We start from the raw sequence: 22,283 nt of genomic DNA, 5'->3' as shown, positions 1-22,283 counted from the left end.
TCTTAGTGCAGCAGAGTGACTGAAATTTCAGTCCACTTGCACAGCCATAACTTTGGCTGTGTAGGTCCAATTGATTTTTGGCCAATTGGACATGAAACTAGGCTTATAATGTCACATTTTTGCTGAAGAAACCATGCCCAAAATACCAAAGCAAGAGGACAAAAACTTGGCCCCAATCCGGACACACTGCAACAGCCCCTGCAGAATTGACCAAATGAACAGTAACTATTCATTTGGCCATAACTCACTGTAGATTTGGTCAATTGACCTGAAATTTTTACAGCAACAAGTTAAGACATAGAAAAACAACTTTCATGAAGAAACCTACCCCAAATTATGGCCAGAACCTAACCTAAATGGCAGTGGCATTTATTGTTCATGTTACTGTAGATATGGTAATTTCTGCTGAATGGAAATCCGGCCAGCTGTGGTTTTTGGACCATATCTGGAGATACAAAACTCCAAATGGAGTGATTCAAAAAAGGAAATTCAACTAGACAAAATAAGGAATAACTTTCATGTTTGCCATTTCTTCAAATTTCCACTGTAACAGTTCCAAATGGAACAGTAATGTTATGGTAAAAAATCTGAAAAATCTGCTCCTTTTGTTTAATGCTTAGAAATGGTATTAACGCTCAATGCCAACAAGTTTTAAACACAAAATGTGGTATGTTGGGAGTGCCAAAACCAATGTACCTAATTTCTACCTAAAAGTCAACATTTTAGTTGACCATAGAGGTGAATAGTAACACTGAAACTTGAAATTCAAAGATTGTAGAATTTTAAAGTATCGAATGCCCTAGTATACCTAACAAGATTGGTTTGGATAGTTTGGCATACCAATAGGGTTCAGTTACCAGTACTGCACATGGCAATATGCCATTCCGTGATTTTATGGCTTTTAGCCATTTTGACATTATATTGAGACTTGGCCTCGTGCCTAATATTATTTACAGCTTGTTAGCTGTTCTGTTGCACACCGAGAGAAGCATATGTGACCGATGGTGTGACGGCCTGAGGTACTGGATACCCAGTGCCAGTTTACCCGTTATCCAGTCCAATCGTCTAGTGTAGGTTACTTGGGGCAACCAAATGAATAAAAGTGGACAAAGTAAATGATATACAAATACCAAACAAATAAAACGTACACATTCACTACACATTTAATTTCTTGCTATTTTCTTTTATTATATTATTGCACCACTAAGCATTATTGCTTAGCGCGTTGCTTTTGCCATGCGTAGGTACTGGAGATACAGATCGTGAGCCCGTGAGACCACGGTCGGGTGAGTCCATCCCGTAGCTCAAGACCGTGTCCATGTCACCTCAACTTATGCGGTGCATTGGTAGGACATTAGGTGTCATTTTGACATTTTGTAACTTAACTTTGTTTTTCTCCTATGTAATTAAACTTGTGTAATGTATATTGATGTTTATGTAAATTATGAAAATTGTACTTGTGAATGGAAAAGTAAATGTTTACTTGTGATTTATATGTGATCATCACATGTGATGGATGATTGAGAACTGGAATTGAAATGTTGTTGAGATCTTAATATTGAGATTTTTGATAAATTGAAGTTGGGATTGTTTGGTAATTATTTGGAAGTGTTTTTAACAGGTTCCGAAGAACTGTTTTCTCCATTTTTAGCCGGTACTTCGCCAGATTTTCTTTAAAATTTTCGGAACCTCAAATAAATAATAATTTTGATAAATGGCTTAAATAAAGTATATTTCACAAATTATATTCAAAAGCATGGTATAAAATAATTAAGGTATATTAGAGTGTGCCAGACAATCGTGTGGCATTACTTACTCTGCATATCTTGTACGGGTAAGGGTGTCACATTTAGTGGTATCGAGCACGGTTTAGGCGTTTTGGGCCTAGATTGAGTCCATACCATGCATTGCATTTGTAAGATTCGAGGAGACACTAACGCAGATCTGTTTATCTTTCTTATTTTGAATAGGATATTGACACTTCATCTCAGAGAGCCGTTGAGGAGGAAGTGGAGAGTCATGCTCCACCTGCAGCAGCTGAGACTGGGGGCATGAGAGAATCTGCTCCACCAGCTCAAGCACAGCCTCGCCACCTCCACAGCCATGTTTCAAAAATGGCCGGGTAATGCCAAGACCACCACCACCACCACCACCTCCACGCAGTAAATCACACTGAAAGGCTAAGAAAGTTTGGGGCAAGGGATTTCTATGGCAAGAGAGAAGATGACTCACGGTAGAATTGGTTGAACAGAATAGGCAGAGTCCTAAAACAACTCCACTGCACTCCAGAGCAAAACCTCGAAGCTGCCATATCTTTGCTGCAAGATGATGCATATGAGTGGTGGGACACTGTGTCCAGTGAAGTGCAGCGTAAGTCAGAATTTGGGACTTCTTCCTCTCTAAATTCAAGAAGAAATATGTGGGTATCAGATACCGGAAGAAAGAAGAAGAGAGTTTATTAACCTGAGGCAGAGACAGCTGTCAGTGGCCGAATATGAGAAGGAATTCGTAAGAATGAGCCGCTATGGAAGGGAGATAAACCCTAATGAAGCTGAAACGTGTAAGAGATATGAAGAGGGACAAAATGACAACATCAAGATCCAGCTCACCGCCTTGGGAATCACAAAATTTACCAAGTTAGTGGAAGTCGCAATAAAGGTGGAAAAAGTGAGAATCGGAGCGCACTGTATGGGATAGACAGAAGAGGGGCCCGGCCGTCTAGTTCAGCTCCTGCATTTGGTAAGAAGTTCAAGGGTCCTCCCGCACGAGTTCAGCTCACCCACGTGGTCGTGGTCACCTCGAGGGCCCAGCCACGATTCACCCCTAGGAGAGGTCACCCACACCATCGCGGGCAGCTCTCGAGGATGGGGTTCAGGGACCAGCCCCAACATCCTCTGCATGTCCGCATTGCCTGAAATGGCACAAGGGGGAATGTTGGAGAGTAAATGGTGCCTTCTTAAGATGTGGGTCGACAGAGCATCAGCTGAGAAACTGTCCACGCAGAACTACTACAACTGCTCCAACGCAAGCGCATGCACCTACCTCGCACTACGCAGGGGTAGAAAATCTGGCAAGTCAGAGGTTGTAGGACCATCACAGAGGCCAGCATCTGAGCCAGCAGAGAGGCCTGACAGCAGACCAGCTGCAATAGCTTATGCCCTTAGAGCTCAGGAGGAGCAAGATGCCCCGAACGTCATCAGGGGTACGTTCTTCCTCTACACTACACCTATGCATGCATTGGTGGATCCAGGATCCACTCATTCATATATCTGCATCAATCTACCCGTAGAAAGGGGGATACTAGTAGGGGAGAGTGACCAAGACATTCTGGTCACTAATCCATTGGGCCACAGTGTAGTGGTGAACAAGGTATACAAGGGTTGCCCGTTAGCGATTCAAGGGTATGAATTCTCGGCAGACCTAATTGAGTTGCCCTTCCATGAGTTTGACGTGATTTTGGGAATGGACTGGTTGTCACATCATTAGGCAATAGTTGATTGCAAATTGAAGAGAATTTCTTTGAAAACTTCTGAGGGCAATGAGATCACTGTTGTGGGTGAAAGGACAGATTTCTTGTCCAATGACATCTCAGCCACAATTGCAAGAAGAATGATGAGAAAAGGCTGTGAAGCCTACCTAGCACATGTGGTAGATACCAGGCAGGCTAAGCCAAACCTGAGTGACATACCCACAGTGAGAGACTTCCCAGAGGTATTTCCTGAAGAATTGCCTGGTTTGCCACCAGAAAGGGAAGTCGAATTTGCTATTGAGACACTGCCGGGTACAACACTCATTTCCATTGCTCCTTATAGGATGGCACCCACTGAATTGAGGGAGTTGAAAACTCAGTTGCAAGAGTTGCTTGATAAGGGGTTCATACGCCCCAGTGTGTCACCATGGGGAGCTCCAGTGCTATTTGTAAAGAAGAAGGATGGGACTTTGAGGCTTTGCATCGATTACCGGCAGTTGAATAAAGTGACTGTGAAGAACAAATATCCGTTGCCTAGAATTGATGACCTGTTTGATCAGTTGAAGGGAGCAGGAGTATTTTCTAAGATTGATCTCAGATCAGGGTATCATCAGTTGAGGGTGAAGGATGCAGATGTGCTAAAGACTGCATTCAGGACCCGATATGGGCATTATGAGTTCCTAGTGATGCCCTTTGGCCTAACAAATGCACCAGCAGCATTCATGGACCTTATGAATCGTATCTTTCATCCACACTTAGATCGGTTCGTAGTGGTCTTTATTGATGACATTTTGGTGTATTCCAAGACCAGGGAAGAACATGATGAGCATTTGAGGATTGTTCTGCAAACCCTGAGAGAAAAGAAGCTGTATGCTAAGTTGTCCAAGTGTGACTTTTGGCTGAATGAGATTGCATTCTTTGGACACATAGTGTCAACTGATGTGATTAGGTGGATCCCAAGAAAATAGAAGTGATGGAATGGAAGCCTCCCGTAAATACAACCGAGGTCGAAGTTTCTTGGGGCTAGCTGGGTATTACGTAATATTTGTGAAGGGATTTTCCTAATAGCCGCTCCAATGACCAAGTCGTTACACAAGAATGTCGATTTGACCGAATGACAAGTGTCGCACCAGCTTTGAGAAGTTGAAGGCTATGTTGACAGAGGCACCAGCAGCACACAAGGTCGTGAAAAGACTTCGTGGTCTACGTGATGCCTCACATAATGGGTTAGGTGTGTATTGATGCAAGAGGGGAAAGTGATCGCCTATGCTTCCGCATGCTTAAGGCCACATGAACAGAACTACCCTACCCATGATCTAGAGCTTGCAGCAATTATCTTCGCACTGAAGATATGGAGGCATTACTTGTATGGTGAAAAGTGCTATATTTACACAGACCACAAGAGCCTGAAATACTTGCCAACCCAAAAGGAGCTCAACCTTAGACAGAGGCGATGGATTGAGTTCTTGAAGGACTATGATTGTGTAATTGACTACCATCCTGGGAAGGCAAATGTAGTTGCAGATGCTTTGAGCAGAAAATCCATGACAGCCTTGAGATCATTGAATGCCCGTCTATCTTTGGTTCGAGATGGAGCTATTTTGGCCGAGTTGCAAGTGCGCAAACAACTCGCATACAGATTTTAGATGGGCAAAAGGCGGATGAGAAGCTAAGGGTCATTATGAGCAAAATCTCGTAAGAAAAGCAATCGACTATGAGGTAAAAGCGGATGGGTGTCTCAGACAAGGGAAGACTGTGTGTACCGGATAATGGGGAATTGAAGGCCAGATTCTAAAAGAGGCACACACCGGTGTATATGCTATGCACCTGTGAAGTACAAAGATGTACCATGATCCAAGCTTCGTGATTGGTGGCACAGTATGAAGAAAGACGTGGCGACTATGTAACTAAATGCTTGACATGTCGCAAGTCAAGGCAAAACATCAAGTTCCATCGGGTTTGCTACACCTATACGCATACCGAATGGAAGTGGATCGGTCACCATGGATTTTGTAAGTGGTCTACCTCTCACCCTAAGAAACATGATGCGAGATGGGTGATAGTTGATAGATTGACAAAGTCAAGACACTTTTTGCCGATTAGGACCGACTACTCACCGGAGAAGTTAGCGATTGTATATCGCTGAGATAGTTAGACTACATGGAATTCCACTTTCCATCATATCCGATCGAGACCCAAGGTTTACATCGAGATTCGGAAGAAGTTGCATGAGTCCTTGGGTACACAACTCCATTTCAAAGATGACTTTCCATCCTCGACGGATGGGCAATCGTAAAGAGTAATCCAGTAAACAATTGAAACCAATGAAATTGATACAAATATTGAATTAAAATGATAACAATAACGTGAAATATATGTCGTCCTTGAGGATATCTTTGAGGAGTTGTGTCATTGAGTTTGAGGGAAGTTGGGATAGATACCTCCCATCGCGTAATTTGCATACAACAATAGCTACCAAGCTAGTATTCAAATGGCCCCGTATGAAGCGCTGTATGGGAGAAAATGTAGAACTCCAGTGTGCTGGACTGAATTGGGCGAAGACAAATTGGTGGGGCTAGACCTGGTGAAACAGACTGAGGAAAAGGTAAAACTAATCAAAGCAAATCTCAATGTTGCCTCGCATGCATGTAAATCCTATGCCGACCTGAAGAGAAAATAAATAGAATATGTGGTTGGCGACAAGGTGTTCCTCAAGGTGTCACCATGGAAGAAAGTATTGAGGTTTGGAAGGAAAGGTAAGTTAAGCCCTAGGTTCATTGGCCCATATGAAGTCATTGAACGTGTGGGTCCAGTGGCCTATAGGCTAGCTTTACCACCAGAGCTGGACAAGATCCACAATGTGATCCACGTATCCATGCTCAGAAGATACCGCTCAGACCCTTCACATGTCATCTCCAGAGAAGAAATTGAAATACAACCGGATTTGACATATGAAGAATAACCTCTACGAATCCTAGCTCGGGAAGTAAAAGAGTTGAGGAACAAGCAGATTCCACTGGTGAAAGTGCTTTGGAGGCACCACAACACCGAGGAGGCAACTTGGGAAAGTGAAGAGACGATGAGGCAACAGTTCCCTCAACTGTTTGCATCAGGTAAATTTCGAGGACGAAATTTAAATTAGAGGGGAAGAGTTGTAACACCCTCCCGATAACAACTCCGTACATTCTACTGTTCCGGTGACCGATGTCGGTCCGGACAGCTAGAATGTCCGGAAAAATAATTAAACTTAAGTGAGGGACCATAATTAACTCAAATATTAATAAGAAACACTTAGTAAAAATTTTAAAAATAAAATACAACCAAGTTAAACGAGCCGGTGCCCTAGCGATGGGTAACCAGAGGGAAGTTGCGGTTCTCGCAACGAGGAGCCCTAGACCCGGGGGAAAAATTATAAAATAATTTTTGGGACTCCAGAGAAGGGTTATTGAGGTTCCCATGGCATTAGAATGCCAAGAAAATACCTAGAAAAATTTTTCAATCGGTACAGACAATTTTGACCCGTTAAGCCAAACGGAGGGCATTTTGGTCATTTCGCCTTCAGAGGTGATTTTTGGCCGACTTGTCCAGTTGAGTAAATAATTAATATGACATAAAATATGAATAAACATTACTAGAAATCAAATTGAAATTGAGTAGTGATGAAACGAAAAGAAAAATCAAAGAAAAGCTCATTTATGACATCTTGATGATGTCATTTAAAATTGCCAACCAATCACCATTAAGTAACCATTTGACTAACTAATAAAAGAGCTAAATAAAGACCAAGGAAGACCAAAAACCAGCTACCTTCTCTTCAGCCAAAAACGTGAGTTTCTCTTCTTCCTCCCTCCATTGATGTTCAATCAAGCAAGCTTAATTTCCTACCTTGTTACACCACTAAACCCTAACCCCTTTCATTAAACCTTGACCATATCACTTGGGGAAGCTTTTGGCAGCCAAGAAGAAGAAGAAAAGTGAAGTTTTAGCTTGAAGAAATCTGCCCTACAAGAGGTTAAAGTGAGGTTAGTGCTATCCTTTCACTCTCACTCCTTTAATCCTTGTTAGAGCATCATTTTAAGTTAAGAAATTGTAAGAATTTGAAGTAAATTATATGTGCTAGGGCATCTTCAAATTTTGGCAGCCCTAAGGAAGGATGTGGTTGATTGTTTTAATGAATTTAGAATGGATAGAAATGATGTTTAAGATATGAATATGCATGGATGTTGAATTAGTGTGCTAATTGAGGTTTATGGGTAATTTAAACTGGACATTAGGATTTTGAGAAGTGAAACTTGGATTTAGCTTATGAAATTGTGAAAGAACATTATAAGGGTCAATTAGTGACCATTTTAGGTATGTTGACCATGAATTGGACTGAAAAATAGTATAGCCAAGTGAATGTGTAGGCTGCCTTCTTAGTGCAGCAGAGTGACTGAAATTTCAGTCCACTTGCATAGCCATAACTTTGGCTGTGTAGGTCCAATTGATTTTTGGCCAATTGGACATGAAACTAGTCTTATAATGGCACATTTTTGCTAAAGAAACCATGCCCAAAAGACCAAAGCAAGAGGACCAAAACTTGGCCCCAATCCGGACACACTGCAACAGCCTCGGACTGACCAAATGAACAGTAACTGTTCATTTGGCCATAACTCACTGTACATTTGGTCAATTGACCTGAAATGTTTACAAAAACAAGTTAAGACATAGACAAACAACTTTCATGAAGAAACCTACCCCAAATTATGGCCAGAACCTAACCTAAATGGCAGTGGCAGTCACTGTTCATGTTACTGTAAATATGATAATTTCTGCAGAATGGAAATCCGGCCAGCTGTGGTTTTTGGACCATATCTGGAGCTACAAAACTCCAAATGGAGTGATTCAAAAAAGGAAATTCAACTAGACAAAATAAGGAATAACTTTCATGTTTTCCATTTCTTCAAATTTCCACTGTAACAGTTCCAAATGGAACAGTAATGTTATGGTAAAAAATCTGAAAAATCTGCTCCTTTTGTTTAATGCTTAGAAATGGTATTAACGCTCAATGCCAACAAGTTTTAAACACAAAATGTGGTATGTTGGGAGTTCCAAAACCAATGTACCTAATTTCTACCTAAAAGTCAACATTTTAGTTGACCATAGAGGTGAATAGTAACACCGAAACTTGAAATTCAAATATTGAAGAATTTTAAAGTATCGAATGCCCTAGTATACCTAACAAGATTGGTTTGGATAATTTGGCATGCCAATAGGGTTCAGTTACCAGTACTGCACATGGCAATATGCCATTCCGTCATTTTATGGCTTTTAGCCATTTTGACATTATATTGAGACTTGGCCTCGTGCCTAATATTATTTACAGCTTGTTAGCTGTTCTGTTGCACACCGGGAGATGCATATGTGACCGATGGTGTGACGGCCCGAGGTACTAGATACCCAGTGCGGTTACATTATCCATCCGATCGTCTAGTGTAGGTTACTTGGGGCAACCAAATGAATAAAAGTGGACAAAGTAAATGATATACAAATACCAAACAAATAAAACGTACACATTCACTACACATTTAATTTCTTGCTATTTTCTTTTATTATATTATTGCACCACTAAGCATTATTGCTTAGCGCATTGCTTTTGCCACGCGTAGGTACTGGATATACAGATCGTGAGCCCAGTAGACCACAGACTGGGTGAATCCATCCTGCAGCTCTGCACAGTGTCCGTGTCACTTCAACTTCTGCGGTGCATTGGTAGGACATTAAGTGTCATTTTGACATTTTGTAACTTAACTTTGTTTTTCTCCTATGTAATTAAACTTGTGTAATGTATATTGATGTTTATGTAAATTATGAAAATTGTACTTGTGAATGGAAAAGTAAATGTTTACTTGTGATTTATATGTGATCATCACATGTGATGGATGATTGAGAACTGGAATTGAAATGTTTTTGAGATCTTAATATTGAGATTTTGCTGATAAATTGAAGTTGGGATTGTTTGGTAATTATTTGGAAGTGTTTTTAACAGGTTCCGAAGAACTGTTTTCTCCATTTTTAGCCGGTACTCCGCCAGATTTTCTTTAAAATTTTCGGAACCTCAAATAAATAATAATTTTGATAAATGGCTTAAATAAAGTATATTTCACAAATTATATTCAAAAGCATGGTATAAAATAATTAAGGTATATTAGAGTGTGCCAGTACACCGTGTGGCATTACTTACTCGGGTATACTATACACGGGTAAGGGTGTCACATAACTTTTGTTCATTTAAGTCACAAGTTCATGTTGATTTCAAGTCCCTAACATAGAAAATAAGAGTTTTAAATGGATAGGTGCACTAACCTCTTGTAGGCAGATTTTTCCCAAGCTCAAAACTTCACTTTCTTTCCTTTTCTTGGCTGCCAAACACTTCCCAAGAGGTATAGACAAGTTTTTGGTGAAAGGTGTCTAGGGTTTAAGGTGAAATAAAGAGGGAAATTGAGCTTTGATTGAAGTTGTCAATGGAGGTTTGGGCATGCAAGGGTTTCGGCTGCACTTGAGGAAAGGGGATGATGATTTTGGTGTCAATGGAGGAAAGGGCATGCTGGCTTTTTGATGATTTTGGTCTTCATTTATCTCTTTTATTAGTTAATGAATTGGTTGTTTAATTATAATTGGTTATAGCTTTTAAATGACATCATCATGATGTCATAAATAAGACTTTTTCCTCATTTTCTTTTCTTTTCTTCACTACTCATTTTCAATTTAATTTCTAGTAATGTTTATTCATATTTTATGTCATATTAATTATTTACTCAACTGGACAAGTTGGCCAAAAATCACCTCTGAAGGCGAAATGACCAAAATGCCCTCCGTTTGGCTTAACGGGTCAAAATTGTCTGTACCGATTGAAAAATTTTTTCTAGGTATTTTCTTTGCATTCTAATGCCATGGGAACCTCAATAACCCTTCTCTGGAGTCCCAAAAATTATTTTATAATTTTTCCCCTGGGTCTAGGGCTCCTAGTTGTGAGAACCGCAACTTCCCTCTGGGTTACCCATCGCTAGGGCACCGACTCGTTTAACTTGTTTGTATTTTATTTCTAAAATTTTTACTAAATTTTTCTTATCAATATTTGAGTTGATTATGGTTCCTCACTTTAGTTTAAATATTTTTCCGAATGTTCTAGCTGTTCGGACCGACACTGGTCACCGGAACAGTAGGATGTACGGAGTAGTTACCGGGAGGGTGTTACACTAGGGCTCCTAGTTGCGAGAACCGCAACTTTCCACTAGGTTACCCATCGCTAGGGCACCGGCTCATTTAACTTGATTGTATTTTATTTCTAAAATTTTTTCTAAATTTTTCTTATTAATATTTGAGTTAATTATGGTTTCTCACTTGAGTTTAAATATTTTTCCGGACATTTTAGCTGTCCGGACCGACACTGGTCACCAGAACAGTATAATGTACGGAGTTGCTACAGAGAGGGTGTTACAATTTGATGGATACTTATTGCTTGAAAAATATTGCAAATGGTTTGAAATCACAGCTATCATGTATATTGATTGAATTCCTCGCTAGCTTGTCTAGTGGGATGAATTGGCTTTGAATTTCCTCTATGGCTGAAGTGTTTAGGTGTGTGCCAATTGAGGATGAATAGGATGAGTACTCATATAATTGCTAGCTAGCTATGTTATTCCTCATTAGCCATTGGCTTTTGGGACAAATTGGACTTTGGAAACATGATTAAGCTGTGTGTGTGATTTATTGATATTTATTGTGATATTGTGAAATGGAGTTTAATTCTTTATGACATTCACTGTCTTTTGAATTTAACTATGATTTTATGTATCCAGACTTTATGTGATTTATGGTTTGTGGTTTTAAATTTCATTTTCTTAATGTTGTGCACCATTAAGACATTGGCTCAGCGATAGCTTTTTCATTACTGTCGCAGGTAGACAGACAGATAGAGCAGCTGTGTAGGCTACTTGTGCTACATTTTGGGATTCCGCCGGGTATATTGAGTATACCATATTTTTGCAATTTTTATTGTAATGTATGTGCACTGTATGTATATATTGTACTTGGCCTTGAGCAGTTGTAAACTAAAGTTGTAATATATTTATTTCTTATCTCAACTGTGAACTGCTCAGTCATTTTGTAGTCTATCTTTGGAAATATTGAAAATTGATATTGAATTGAGTTGACAAATGTTGAGAAATTTATTGTGTTGAACTATTGTTGGAGTTTGGGATTGAAGAAATATACATTGGAAGTGCTTTTTATAGGTTTTTGAAGAACTATTTTATTCAAAATACAGATGGCACTCTGCCAAAATTTTTATAGAAATTATTGATACTTCAGATTTGTTAATTGGTTCACTTCAGATAAAAAAAAAAAAAATTTATACTTGTCAAAAGTGCTCACCACTGTAAAAAGAAATAAGAAAAGGTTTAAATTCCCTTGTAGTGTATTTAATGAGCTATCAGTATGCGAAGTTTGATAATTCATTAGGTATACTACGGGATCATGTTATGCCTTACGGAGGGGTAAGGTGTGACAAGTAGGGGCAGAGGTAGAAGTAGAGACAACACTTCGGCTAATCCTAGCACAATGGTCCAACTCGAGCAGAGGAATACACTAGAAAGAGGGAAAGCCATGCATCGAGGGGAAAAAGTAGAGACTTCAGATGTAGTTACCGATATGTTCTTAACTTTTGAAAGGAATAATTATGTACTATTTGATTCCAGCTCTACTTATTTATATGCTAATGCAAAATTATATGTTCTACTGCTATTCCCTTGCATAGAGATAAATTTTGATGTGTTAGTGATTAGTCTTTTAGGAAAAGAATCTCGATAATAAGTGTGATTGAAATTAATTTTGGAAAAGTTTCTAGTGAGACACATCTCCTAGACTACGATAAATTATAAAATTAATTAGTAAGCCTAATTAGGTAAGGCAAAAGGACCTAAATGTAAGTTATAGTAATATAGCAACCTCAGATATGGGTAAGGGTATTACTGCTAATAGATGTCAGTAGATACCATAATTAAAATAAGTTTAAGATATTAGTGGATTTGAAAGAAATAAGATATAGGGAAGTTTGATCTATTGAGATGTATCGTAGTAACTATACAATATTCTTAATGTTTGTGTTGTAAGCTGTAGATTACAGTATTGACTTGGGATTTATTGTGTAGAGCTACGTACTACCCAATAGTACATAAGGATAAGAATAGTTATAAATAACTTTTGCTCTTGTACAAATGTACTAGAATAGAGTTTTATTACTATAACTGAGTTTGAAAATCCTAATTTGGGATTTGAAACTCTTTAATTATAATATCAAAATGTTATGATTGCAAGGTAGTGAGAGTTAATGACTCCGTTACCCTAGCACGAATTACAGTACATTAGGAATTGTTATGGGATTAGAGATTTTAGCATGGTCAAAATTTAAAAATAACACCTATAGGGCTAAGTCATCCAGTCTCCGATATGGGGTTTATAGTTGTTCCCCTGGAAGAGACAGGATGCTATGGATGATAATTATAACTTGTAAAACAGTTAAGAAATGATGTTCTACTGATAACAGTAATTTGATAGGAAGTAGTTGGCTAGATATTCTGTAGGAAGAGCATAATTTTATTGTGCGAATCATAAGGATTAGATTAGGATTAATGCGAAACTTTTGAATAGCATGGGAAAAATGAGAGTCCGGTACACTCCCTTCTTAAGGTTAAAGAAATGTTTATGGTTAAAAAAAAAAAAGGGGGTAATGATCGCAAACCAGCAAAAAATAAGCTATAGGATATCAGTAGATAAAAGAAAATATAGAAGTAAAATTTGAATAGTGGGTGCAAATGTAATAAAGAAACGTTATGAATATTAGTTAAAATGTGGACTAGAATGGTCAGAGGACCAAATCAAAGTAATATTGAAGTATAGCGGATTTATTAAGGATGATAAGATGTGCTAAATCACGACTCGATGGTCAAGTTAAGGAAAAAGATAAGATTGAGAGATAAAATAATTAAAGTTAAGGTGTGGAAAGAAAAAAAAGAAACAAATAAAACAGTAAGAAATGAGAAAAACACTAGATGAAGAATTGCCACCAGGGCAAACAACTTAAGACGCATAACGATATCCTGAACTAATTTATTAAGAAAGAAATAAGTTAAGCAAAAGCAAACAAGATAGTGCAAAATGACACATAGGCCTTGGTCATAAATGGAGATGGTAAAATAATGGTTATGGACCTAAGGCCAATAAAGAGATAAACAATTCATATATGACCAACAAGGTCATTTAAAAAAAAAAGGATAGAAAGGAAAATAATTGCTAAAACAATAGCAAGAAAAGATAAAAATATTCTAAACTAAACTGAAGGTTGCATCAAATGATCAAGAGATTTGATATGAAAAGAGTAAAATTAAGTTCTCACTCATAGGATCGCATGAGGTCCTAGAAAGAGTGGATCCACTAGCACATAGATTTGCTTACCTCTAAAATTGAAATGAATTTGAATCTAACTTATGACAGAAGCTCATAAGAAACTTGGCACACGAGGTAAGCAATCGATGAGTAAATAGTATTGGTTAAAGTGCTACGGACCATTATTTCGATTATGAAGCTACGTAGAAATGTGAGAAAAACATGAGAAAAAAAACATGTATGACTATTTGAGGATAGATAGTGGACACGATTTCGAGGACGAAATTATTTTAAGGGGGGAAGAATTGTAACACCCCTATTTGCATAGCCTGGTATATATTACTATTCTAGTGATCGGTATTGGTCCAGACAATTAAAAGGATTAGAACTATGTTTAAGACACCTAGAAAAGCCCTGATAAAAAATAAATAGTGATTACTAGATAGAAAAGTAAAAAATAAGAAAAATAGAACATAAAAGGTTAAATGAGCTGAGAGTCACAGCGATGGGTGACCTTCTCGGGAAAGACTGCGAGGTCGATTTAAACTCAAATTTCAAACTATAAAATGTGACGCCGCGGTCCTTAGGACTATTGCGAACACAGTGGAAAAAAGAAAATCACAAAAAAGAATTGTTAAACCGGTCAAATAATTAGGTCAGGGATCTGAAAGAAATATTGAATAACTTGCAAACCAGATTGAACCGGTGAGGGGCGATTTGGCTAATTCATCCCTAGAGCCGACTCCTGACCTAACTGTCAAATAAAATTGGAGAAAAGAAAATTTTAGAATTGGGAATTAAATTAAAGAACTAATGGAAAAATAAATACAAAAGAAAAAGAAAAAAAAAAGTTTATGACATTACCCTCCATGACATCATGGATGACCTCATAAATAATTATTAAATTAATGAATTAATTTGACCAAGTCAATCTATGATAAATACACATAAAATAACAAAATAAAAGAAAATTTATTTTGGTCTTCTTTTTCCTCGGTTGCCGCCCCACTTCTCTCTCCCAAAGCTCCCTCACTTCATCCTCCATTAAAGCTCATTTTGAGCTTGAAGAAACCCTAAATCCCACCATAAAAACCTTACTTTCTATCATTAAATCTTGTAGTTAAACCTTGATAAGGAGTTTGACAACAAAAAGGAGAAGAAAGGAATAAGTTTGGAGAGGTGAAAAATTCTGCTCACTTAAGGTTAGTGTTTTAACTTTCAATTTTCTATTTAAATGCATGCTTAGCTACTTAAATTAACTTAGAAATTAAAGAAAAGAAACAAAAACAATAGTTGAGGGACCAAATATGAATTTTGGCCAGCTAGGGTTTAGGTTTGAAATGAATGAATTTGGTAGATTTGAATGATTATTTGAGGTGAATGAGGTATATAGACATTAGAGGTACACTTTGATTGTTTTGAATTATGCAAATGTGTAACTAGGGTTGAGCATGTGAAAATTTGAGAAAATGGTTGAGAACCAATCAAATGATGTGTTTGACCTTGCTTGAGTTGAGGAATAGTCATGTATGACCAATTGAGGTGTGTAAGAAGTGTTAGAATTAGGTTTAAATTTGGATTGCTTATGGTCATTTTGCAGGCACCATGACCGAAGTCCTTTTCAGGGACCAAAAATGAAAATTGACAAATGAAATTAGTGTGAGGCCAATTAGGAATGAAACTAAACACAAAATGGCACATTTATCATTCAGGGATCATGCCCAGAAAGTGACTAAAACCTAGTGAACAAATTGACCAAATCCGGAACTAGGTGTTCTAACCTGTACAAAAATGACCAAATGAACATTGTTTATTCATTTGGCCATAACATGGGCTAGGCAAGTCCAAATGACCTGATTTTTGTGGCATTACAAAGGTATGACATAGTACTACAACTTTCATGAAGAACACAAACCCAAATTATGCCCTTAACAAAGTCATATAGCCACCCAAATTTGGTGACCTAAAACTGCCATAACCAAGTTGGTGCCCAGAAAATCTGGGTTAGACTAATCCAGCCAGCTATGTTCAAATAGCTATAACTTCAGATACAAAACTCCAATTGGAGTGATTCAAAAAGGGAAATAAATTTAAGACAATAAGGAACAACTTCTATGAAGAAAACTTAGCCAAATTCTAATAGCAACATGACCAATAGAACAGTGCAAAATAGGACACCAAAACTAAAAATTTACAATTTTGCCTAAAAGACTTAAAATTTGAGAAAAGAACCAAAACCAACAAATTAGGTAACCAATGTAACATCCCCACCGTACATATTTTATACGTTTTATTGCTCCAGTAGTCAAATAACAGTCCAGGCAAGTCAGTATGTCTGGAACTATACTTCGATAATAGTAAACAGACATATAATGATGAAATAAATAAAAAGAAAATACAAGAAAAATAAAACAAAAATGAAAGAGAGAAAATGATGCTAAGTTAAACGAGCTGGCACCACAGCGATGGGTGACCGCACCGGGAAGGCCGTTGTCGACCCCAGGACCGCGGGGGACCCTCTGAATTTAATTTTGAGACATAAATAAAGGTTTATTGAAATGTAATTGACACTAGAAATATCAAAGAAAAAAATTAATAGATTAGTACAAAGAAAAATGAAATATCAAGAAACAGACAAAAATCGGTGTTACCTAAAAATCGGGAATGTAACCCGAAGTGGGGTATTTTGGTCATTTGACACATAGTGTTGCCTTTTGACCTCAATTTCCATTAAAAATAAATGATATTACAATTTAGAAATGTCATGAAAAATTAAATGGTGATACATTATGTAAATAGTGAAATAATTGAGCTAAAGGTGCAATTAATGAAAGTTTAACTAATTAAACAATTAGTTTAGAGTTAGTGCTCCACTAACTCAATCCTTGAGACATTATCTAAGCCATTAGTGGGCAGAAACCACTTCTTCTTCACCAAAACACAAACCAGCCGAATTTCCACCATGGGAGGACTCCATTGCCGCACCTTGCTCCACCTCCATGCTATCATGTTCTAGCCATCCTTTCCACTTCCTTCCTTCATTAAAGCTTGCATACTCACCTTGGGGAAGATATTGGCAACAAGAAAAACAAGATTTGGTGAAGTTTGAAGGAAGCTTTCAAGTGGTAAGTTTCCAAAACCTCTCCCTTGCTTTAGTAAAGCTTGTGTTTAGATTGAGGTGAGTGTTTTGGTGAAGAGAAATGAAAGAAATAGTGAGAAGTGGACTTGTCCATTTTTGGCAACCATGAACCCTTGTTGAGCTTGAGTTATTTTTACTTCTAATGAATGAAAATGAAGGTTGATTAATTCAAATGAAAGTTGTAGTAAGTTTGTGCATAAGTATGTGCATGTAGTGTTTAGATTAAAGGTGTGAAATGGAACCTTGATGCCTTGAGCAAACTGCCATGTTTGGCAGCCCCTAATAGCATGAAATTGTGTGTGAACATGTGGTTATTAATGATATATGTTAATGTTAAATTGTGGGCAGCAAGTGTAAGTGATATTGAAGTATGAATATGTTGAAGTATATGTGTAATATTAACATTGAAGTATGTTGAATTTGGGTGGATGTAAATATTGAAGTTTAATGGTGTATTGTGTGCCTTGTGAACTGAGTATTCTGCCCAGAATTTTTGCTGGAATTGTGTACAATATATGTATGGAAGTGTTGTTGATTGAATATTGTAGTAATGAGGAGGAGAAGGAACATCAAATTGGGAGTGTATGTGCTTTGTGCAGGTTGTGTATTGGAGGTAGCACCTAATTTAGGCCATAAGTGCCAAACTGTGAACCCAATTGGTATGAGGCCAATATGGGGTGAAACTAGACACCAAATAGGCCAACTTTCATATGGAAATGTTGCCAAAATTCTGCCTATAAACTGACCTTAAAAAGTGACCAAATCCGGATTAGTGCATTTAAGGCCTGAAAACTGACCATTTGGGCAGTAGTTAGTGTTTAGGCCATAACTCACTCAAAACAGGTCCAATTGACCTGAAATTTTGACCATGAATAGTTAAGACCTATATCTACAAGTCTTATGAAGACACCAAAGCCCAGAAATGACTAGAACCAAGTCAAATGGCTTGCACAAGTTCGGGCACAAAAACTGCCGAACCAAAAGTGACCTAAAAATTGACCAAATTGTGCACTAAAAGTGCAATCTGTCTAGCTTTAGCAAATTGACCATATCTTGGTCTACACAACTCGGAATGACCTGAAATTTTGCCTCGCGTGCAATAAGACATAGAGCTACAATTTTGCTTCTTTGACCAGAAGCTAAAACCCAAGGGAAATAGGACTTTAAGCTAGACCAATCTAGCACACAAAAATTGAGAATTTGACATTTTGCATACAGTGATGCTTGAAGCATTTTGGCAATGAATGCCAACTTGTAAAAATGGTAAATTGCACTATATTGGCAGCATTTTGAGATATAAATTTTGACATATTGATACTAGAAACAACTTATCCATATTACCTAAAAAAAAGGTCAACATATGTATTGACTTGTGAATTATATAATAGTTAGTAAACTCCAAAGATTGAAGAATTAAACAATTAATTTATAATGTGCCCTAGTTTTCCTAGTCGACTAGTATGGATAGGTTGGCATGCCAATAGGATTCTGACAGCTGTTCTGTAAATGGCTTCATGCCATACTGTGTTTTTACTGTTTTTTTATGCTGCACTATGACTTTAATAGCCTACGGCTATACATATTGTGTATTTATTTTTGGCTTATCGCTAGATTGACTATATGGCTTTTTAGCCACGCTATTTGCACACCGGGAGACACTTTGTGACCGATGGTGTGACGGCCCGAGGTACTAGGTACTCAGTGCTAGTATATCCGTTTATCCAGTCTGGTCAGTATATAGGCTACACGGGCAGTAATTCAAGTACTATTAAATTCAAATACCTAAATCCAGTCTTCTGACATACAGCACCACCAAAAATTTGTAAACACTTTATTTACTTTATTTTAGTATATATTTCTTTATATTTGGCACCACTAAGCAAAATTGCTTAGCGCGTTGCTTTTGTAATGCGTAGGTTTTAGAGATACAGCTGGGGAGCCCAGCAGACCTACGACCGGGTGAGACATCAGATCTGCACAGGAGTCCAGAGTCATCTGTACTGCATTGCATACATGGTAGGACTTAGGATATCTTGTATTTTGTATTTTTGTTGTATATTTGAAATTCAGCCCTGTATTTTATAATGTTATGAAAGCTCTAAGGTTTGTAATATTTTGTACATATTAAATAACATGAAAATTTTTTGTATATATTTAAATTATTATGGACTGTATTATGGAACTGTTTAATGACTGTAAAAGTCTATTAACTTTACTGAGAAATAGAGACTGTGAAATATTTGATATTTTGATATCATAATATTAAACTGTTTTCAACAGGTTTGGAAGGACAGTTTGTCCTAAATATAGACGGAACCTTGCCAAATTTTTATTACCAGTCTTGAAACACTGATTTTAACAAAGTATGACAATAGTATCAACATGATATGAATATTACATAAATGACTTCTTAAAATCAAATTGAGTTCAAGAAATGAGATAATCACAGACTAGGAGTTCCGGCACGCCGTGTAGCATGCCTTGCTCGGCTATACTGTAGACGGGTGAGGGGTGTTACAACCAAAATGTGGTATGTGAGTGGAAATAGAATTCCCATACCTATTAAGCCTTAAAGTCAACAAATTGACTTGAATAGTGTTATGAATAGTAACCCCGAAACACAAATTTTAAATAACATTAAGTTTAGCATATTAAAGCTAGGTAAAAGTGAATTTAAATTTATTTTTGGAATTATGATAAATTGTGATACTAAAACACTGTGAAATTGTGTGTTTCAGTGAAAGAATACCGGGAAAGAACCCGAGACATCGAGTCAAGGCGAAGAGGTGACTCGTATAACGTTTGTGCACAACTAACTATTTTGTTACTTTTCACTTCTAAATCGATTTGAACAAGTTTATTTTATGACTTATGATTTTGTTGTGTTGAAAATTTTAACTTATTAAATGAAATTGTATAATTTAAATATAAATTTTCTTATGCATTTAAGGATTTATTGCATGGTTTTGAGGATTGTAAATTTTAAGTTTCATGTGTTGCTAACCTTGAGCATGAATTTATGATAATTCAATATGTTAATGGTTTGTAAATACTTGGTAAATAGAAATTATTTTGAATATGATTTGAAACCACAGTTGACATGGCAATATATTTTGTGAATTCTCATTAGCTTATCTAGTGAGATATCTCCTCCACCAGATGGGGTGAGTTCCTTCCTCTCTGGCTTGCCAGTTGGGGAAGAGTTTGAATGAGTACTCATATATACTAGCTAGTCTTTGTTCCTCCCTTTTAGCCTTGGTTATTAGGAGAGTTTGAAATGTCGTGGTGTACAACACGGCATCAATTTGAATTTTAGGTCATGGGTTCAACTGTGTGAATTATTGGTAACGCCCTTTAAATTATGCATAGTTTGATAAATTGTGATTGAAATAAATAATTTATTAGTGATTCAAAATGTTTTTGTATTGTTTCGAGATTTAGAAGAAATGTAGATAAAGAATGACTATTTGATCAAAATGTTATTCAAATGAATAATTTGCATGAATAAAAATATTGATTTCTGAATGTTATGAATTTTGAAGAATTTAGAAATTTTAAATATTAATTTGTTATGAATTGTCAAGCATAACTTGTATTAAGTTTTAAATTATTAGTTTGTGCACCACTGAGTTCACTACTCAACGATAGCTTTGTATGCTATCGCAGGTGAAAGAAAATATAAAGCAGCTGAGTAAGATTACTGAAAGACATAGTGAGACTATCTTAGGTTATATCATAGGTATACCCTTGTACTTTAGATTTTGATGTAATTCTATAATTATATGTATGAAATTTCCTTTGAGCAGTTGTATCAACTCTTTTGTAATATATTTTTGGATTGTAATCAAATACAAATTATTGTAATATTATCTTGAGATTTTATGTACTTATAAAGTTTTGTACTACTAAATTTTTAATGATCCCATGAATGTAAATATTAATTTTGTTACCTTAATTAGATGTTTCAATATTTGATTTTATTTAAATGGTGTAATGAGTTGCTTGTGCTGATTTGTGAAATGAGATTGAATAATGGAGTTGTGATTGAGAAATATATTGGGAGTGTCTTTGTTTTCAGGTTTGAAGAACTGTTTTCTCAAAATACAGACGGCACTCTGTCGAAATTTTTGTAAAAATTGCAGAGATTTTAAATATCTAAAAATTAGATTTATGTTTAGACTTCAAATAAAGGTTTTTAATATCTGAAAAAAATTTTACCCACCAATTTAAAAATTAACGAAAATTGTATTAAAATCCCTTGTAGTATATTTAATGGATTATCAGTAGGCAAAGTACGGTAATTCATTAGGTGTACTACGGGAGTATATTACATCTTACGAGGAGTAGGGTGTGACAATTTTATCCCTATTTACTTAGAGGAACATATTCTATCTTGATCAACACCTACCTCTATGTATAACTAGTAGGCGCCAACACATGCCCATATACCCATACACAATATAAGTATGAAAGCAGTATCAAACTCAAACTACCTATATACAAGATAACTGTGCTATCTCAGGTCTAAAGATTATATGCACTGATATGATTTATGACAATACATTAACAAGAGTAAACTCCATGTGCTTGTCATAAATGTCACTAGTTTGGCCTACTTATCATGTATAAGTGTCTATCATGTTTGTTATATGGCATGAGACTCACCATTCCATCTTATTTACACCTCATATAAATAATTTGGGAACAAACATGATTACAATCTTTCTAGATAAGTCATGTCCTTATTGTGAAGTATCCTTGATTGTGAACCCTATTTATGATGCTTTGTACTAGAAATACTGTCACTCATATTCTTAACAACTTAAGAATAGAATTTCTAACAAAATATCAATGGACCTTTCCTATTACACATAAATATATTATGTAAACGGAAAAGTGAAAATGCCTTTTATTAATTAAAACATGTACAAGATACATACTAAATGATATGCTCTAGGGCATACTACTAATAGGAAGAAGGGTAAGTTGAGCCTTAAGATTATCAATCCATACGAGATCCTTAAACGTGTAGCTCTGGTAGCCTATATGTGACACCCCGCACCCGTCTATAGTGTAGCCGATCAAGACATGTCACACTCGGTGTTAAAGCACCCTATCTTATCTTACTTTATTACTTTAATAATTTGTTCTCATTATATTTGAATATCAATTATCTTTCTATGAAGAAACCAACGGAGCTTCCCCTATTTCTATTACTATTTGGCGTATTTCACTATTTACCTGTTTGAA

Source organism: Hevea brasiliensis, chromosome 8 (genome assembly GCF_030052815.1).
Source record: "Hevea brasiliensis isolate MT/VB/25A 57/8 chromosome 8, ASM3005281v1, whole genome shotgun sequence".
Classification (NCBI taxonomy): Eukaryota; Viridiplantae; Streptophyta; class Magnoliopsida; order Malpighiales; family Euphorbiaceae; genus Hevea; species Hevea brasiliensis.
The sequence above is the reverse complement of the archived record's forward strand: the minus strand, read 5'-3'. Positions refer to the sequence as shown.